Below are 6000 nucleotides of genomic sequence, written 5' to 3' on the forward strand. Positions count from 1 at the left end.
TTAATAATAGCCAGCTGTGTCTGGTACTTGTCCATTTAATGCAGCTCTCATAGCCTATACCACAGGGATCGGACATGGCCTCTGGAGAGAGACAGAACAGGGGACTTAAACCTGCTCACTTGGCATTATCAAGGCAGGGAGCCTAATGGAGCTCCAGCAGCAACACCACACACACAGCCTATGCCCCTGACCTGGGAACTGGTGAGTGATGGAAATATCATAGGCTAGGTTAGGTAAAATCATGTGAGACGTGTAGGTGGACTAGAACTCACCGAAAGTCATGCTTTATTCAAGACCTGCTTTCAAACTCTGTATGAAGAACTCAGAGACAGAAAGGACACTGTTGGGAAGTATATTACTCCTCTAATCTTCTTACAGTATATATATTTATAGTTTGGAAAACAATCGCAGATCCCTCTTTCCCCACCCAACAGTTATTCAATTGTTGAACTTGAGATTAAAAATTAACTTTAAGCCAAACTACATTTATCTATGATATATAGTATATATCCGTGGTATATATTAGGAATTGACAAATAATTGTTGTGAAAAAGAAAAGTAGGCAGGGAAATAATCAAAGAAGAAAGGAAACAAGGGAGGAAGGGAAGATAGAAGGAGAAAAAAACTAGAAATATGATTAATAATTCTCACTCATAATTGTAATAGAGGCAAGCCCAAATAGCCACCAAGGCTTCAAAAAGGAAGTTATATGGAGATTTAAACTTAAAGCAATAGTTTAAGGAATTGATAAAATTTATCGTTGTTTATAAGATTAATTTTTTTTGACAGGCAGAGTTAGACAGTGAGAGAGAGAGAGAGACTGAGAGAAAGGTCTTCCTTTTCCGTTGGTTCACCCCCTAAATGGCCGCTACAGCTGGTGCACTGCAGCCAGCGCGCTGCGCTGATCTGAAGCCAGGAGCTAGATGCATCTCCTGGTCTCCCATGTGGGTGCAGGGCCCAAGCACTTGGGCCATCCTCCACTGCCTTCCCGGGCCACAGCAGAGAGCTGGACTGGAAGAGGAGCAACTGGGACAGAATCCAGCACCCCAACCGGGACTAGAACCTGGGGTAATGGCGCCACAGGCAGAGGATTAGCCAAGTGAGCCGTGGCGCCGGCCTATAAGATCAATTTTTAATATGTAAATAGTTTCACATTTGTCTAAAGAACTTCCAAAATTCAGATTATGTAGTGCTTTTCCAGGCAACAGAAGAAACTCTAGGAAACATTTTTTAGCTTTGATACTTCAAAGCACCATCAAATTTAAAGATCTGTGTATCTAAAAAGCTGCCTGAGACATGGGCAATATGGTAAAATAAGTCTCAGAAAATTGGATATTTATTAAAAAATTTGAGTTGAATTCCTTTTATGTTAATATTTAAAACCAAGAATTCATATAAATTACACAATTTTTCAAAATATCAGATATTGCTCTACAAACTGTCATTCACTCAGAGCTTACAATGACAGGACAGTTAAGTAGAACACTATGGAGGAATCATTAACCAGGGAAGAGTATCTATTATTAGCGTGCACTACAAACTTTCACCCTTGTTTAAAAAGGATTCTTGCTTTCTTTTCCTTGAGAATTCCTGCCATTTTAGCAAATCCAAACATTTTTCAGTGCCTGTCTTATCTGCATAAATTTACCTGAAAGGTGTTTTGCTGCTCCTTACAAAATATTCAATGATTGAACATACCACATAACAATTCTCTATAGACTATATAGAATATATGATTACAGGAAATATCCAGATGGTTTGTTTTACCAAATAAGAATGCAGACTGGAATAATTTAACACAGTTAAAATCTAGACACTCCGTTCTTTTTTTTTAGAAGGTTTTTATTTAATGAATACAAATTTCATATGTACAACTTTTAGGAATACAGTGGTTCTTCCCCTCATTCCCACCCTCCTACCCTCAGTCTCATCCCACCCCGTGCTCCATCTCCCATTCCATTTTTCATTAAGATTTGTTTTTAATTGATCTTATATACAGAAGATCAACTCTACACTAAGTAGAGATTTCAACTGTTTGCACCCACACAGACACACAAAGTATAAAGTACAGTTTGAAGACTGTTTTACTGTTAATTCTCAGAGTACACCTCATTAAGGACAGAAGTCTAACCTGGGGAGCAAGTGCACAGTGACTCTTGTTGATTTAATAATTAATACTCTGATTTTTGATGTCAGCGACCACCCGAGGTTCTTTACATGAGCAGCTAAGGTTATGGAAGTCTTTTGAGTCCACAAACTCCATCGGTATTTAGACAGGGCCATGTGCAAAGTGAAAGTTCTCATCTCCCTTCAGAGAAAGGTACCTCCTTCTTTGATTTCTTTGATGGCCCTGCTCTCCACTGGGGTCTCATTCACAGATTTTTCATGCAGAACAGTTTTTGCCACTATGTCTTGGCTTTCCATGACTGAAATGCTTTCATGGGATTTTCAGCCAGATCCAAATGCCTTAGAAGCTGATTCTCAGGTCAGAGTGCTGTTTAGGGCGTTTGTCATTCTATGAGTCTGCTGTGACACTCAGTTCTTTAGTTAGGACTTATTTAACATACACAGAAGAGATTCAGGGAGGTAGATCTCCTTAAGTACTTAAATGTCACAACTGAATGAGTTAATTTCTGAGGCAGACATAAAGTTTCATCTTTTAAGGATGTTACTTAATGTCATTTTAGCAGGAACTGGACTAACAAATTTGAAAAATATCACACTTTCTCTCTGTGTCTTTTTTATCTTTTTATTTTTATTAATATAAAAGGAACAAATTTCATGTATTTCATAAGCACAGCTCTAAGAAGATAACCATATCTCCCTCCTTATCCCTTTCTTCCTTCCCTTTCCTCAATCCCCTTCTTTCCACTCTTTTCTTTACATTAATTTTCAAAAGCCATAATTGAAATCCACACTATAATCACATGCTTAATTCACCACTAATCATAATATTCAAAGTAAAAAGTATGAAGATGACAGTTCCACAGGAGTATAAACAAGAGATAAAAAGGACAATTATGTCACAAAATGTCAGTTTCATTCCTATACATTTTTTTTGTACTCTATCTGTGAGTTTTTTTCTAGTAAATGTCAAAGAAAGAAGACGGTGGTTTTACTATTCACTCTGTGGCTGAAAATGGTCTTCCAAATATTCATTGGAGAAGTAGTCCCCCCATCTGCTCACTCAGAAGTGGAAAGAACTGGAAGAGACAGCCAGCCAAATACATGGTTCTAACTTTTGTTTGATTGTGTCTTTGGAGTTCTTAAACTAGGACTCTCTGTCTCCATAAATGATTTCTGTATTGAATAAAAGTGAAATCCTGCTAGCCTATCATCTATGTTCTCTATCATAATTAAGCTTTATATACCTTTATCTCTCTTCAGAATCCAGCAATGTAACTGAAAAACAGCAGACGTTGAATTCCATTGAAGAAATTGTTACTAACTATTCCCAAAACACAGAAGTTGCTCATTTTTCATTTCCTGCTTTCCCAACTCAGGTAATCCCATACATTTCTAGTGCCCTTGCTTCTGCCCACCCAGTCTCATATTTCCATTTTCTTCTCCTTGGGCAGATGGATGCTTACATTTAAGATGTGACTGCGTCATTATACAGTTCAGATCTATTCCTGCTCATATTCATGCTAATAGGGATGATCAAGTCCCTGCATCTAAGCCTGTAAGACAGGTTCTGTTTTCTGGCATCCTCTAGAATGTGGAGTCACAACAAAGACTTTGATGTAGACCCCAGGCCTTTCTCATGATTTGTTCACCAGCTGGTCTCATGCCTCTTGGATTTTATTTTCTAAAGATAAAATTGTTGTATTTACTATTTTTGTCATGCTTCAGAAATGGATTTGCTATTTAAATCATAAGAGTTTGTTAAAATTATCTGAATATTGATAAATCTCAGATGACTATTTTTATTAATACATTGAAAAGCTTTTTATGTTTATGAGATTTTCAGTTTATTGGCAAACATTTTTGAAGGAACAGAGCGAGTACTTTTCCATGCTTTTGTAAACACAGTGCAGATTACCTAGAGGTAAACCTTGTCAGAGGCAGACTGAGAAATACAAACTCTGTAATCCATCTGTCCCTCTGCCAGCAATATCAAGGGAAAGGTTTTTTTTTTTTTTTTTTTTTTTTTTTTTCCAGAGCATCCCAGATGACTAGTAAAAGTCAGCCAGCTTCACCCTTTCCAAAGGTGCACTCAAAGCAAATGCTCAGTTCTCTGTTTTACTGCTGTCTGAAATCTAATAAATTTGCCTCTGATTGTCACCTTCTGTATAGGTGGCTATGAACCACTTCTCTTATAATTACTGCCTTTCTCAATTTTTAACATCTTTGTTCACTCTTGGTAGAATCTCTACTTTGGTTATTCTTAGACCAGTCAAACACGTCTAATATGTGGAGTGGGTATTATAAATAGTAATAATGACTTTGTAAGAAAGTATTAGAATTGGTAGGTGAGAAATAATTAGAATATGGTAAAAATTGACCCAATTGTTGCAGATGCTACATAATATACCTTCAAGGAAAATTTTGAGATTTGCATTGTTAACTGAATTTTCCTAAATTTTTTGAGAAAGGAAATCACCATTCAATGCAGAATTTAGATGCAACACCAAAGTTTCCTTCAGACACTTTATTCCTTTATTTAGAAAGTGGTTCCTGATGACATTCAGAATCATTCTTTTAAAGAATTACAAATATGGGGCAGGCACCGCAGCTCAATAGGCTAATCCTCTGCCTTGCGGCGCCGGCACACCAGTTTCTAGTCCCGGTCAGGGCACCGGATTCTGTCCCGGTTGCCCCTCTTCCAGGCCAGCTCTCTGCTATGGCCCGGGAGTGCAGTGGAAGATGGCCCAAGTGCTTGGGCCCTGTACCCCATGGGAGACCAGGATAAGCACCTGGCTCCTGCCTTCCGATCAGCGCGGTGCGCCGGCCATGGCGGCCATTGGAGGGTGAACCAACGGCAAAAGGAAGACCTTTCTCTCTGTCTCTCTCTCTCACTGTCCACTCTGCCTGTCAAAAAATTTTTAAAAATTAAAAAAAAAAGAATTAAAAATATGGAAAGTAGATTCACAATTGGGACCTGTATATCGTCCCATGGTACTTGTCCTTCTGAATTAGTTTGTATATATGTTCTATGTTGACTGATGAATCATTGACTCTTCAAAGATAAAAGCTGTGTTTTCTCTCATTATGCTACTAAGATTGAGTACAAATCAGAAACTCAGTAAATGTCTGATGACATTGGCATTTATTGTATTTCCATCCATAAATAGTGGCTAGACTTTATTATCTTCCTCCTATATTTACGCCAGCTATCCTGACATTTTTAGGAAGTATTTTGTGGAAAGGGTAGAAAGAATGTACATACCATGTTCAAACCTTCCTGATGTTTTTCTGTCACATTTGTTCCTGGCATTCAGTTCAGAGTCAGTTTTCAGTTTCTTTACTTATAGTCTGCACTCTAACTCCCAAGAAGCCATTAAACACAATTAGCCTTATTTTAGTTTCCTTAGAAACTTGCCTGCATTGTGGTATTAAAAAATAATTCATGCATATGGTTCCTATGTTAAGATGGGATTGTCCTTTGTAGTTTTCAAGAATTCAAATAAATATCTTAAAAATGAAGAATAAATTTGCTTTTTAATGAAAGACTTATTTATTTGAATATGTTTTTACAAAAGATGTATTTATTTAAAAGGTGTAGTGACAGAGAAGGAGAAAATCACCTTCTATCTGTTGATTCACTCTTCAAATGACTGCAATGGCTGGGACTGGGCCAGGCTGAGGCTGGGAACCCAGAACACCATCTTGGTCTCCCAAGTCGGTTCAAGTACTTGCACCATTTTCCACTTCTTTCCCAAGGGCATTAGGCGAGAGCAATATATGATATGTGGGCTCAAATAGCAGGAAAATGCTGTGAGAAAAAAATACCTTTTGCTTTCTTTACAAATTTTTCCAGAGAAATCCCCTCCCAGAATT

The sequence above is a fragment of the Lepus europaeus genome, chromosome 7, assembly GCF_033115175.1.
Source record: "Lepus europaeus isolate LE1 chromosome 7, mLepTim1.pri, whole genome shotgun sequence".
NCBI classification, from domain to species: domain Eukaryota; kingdom Metazoa; phylum Chordata; class Mammalia; order Lagomorpha; family Leporidae; genus Lepus; species Lepus europaeus.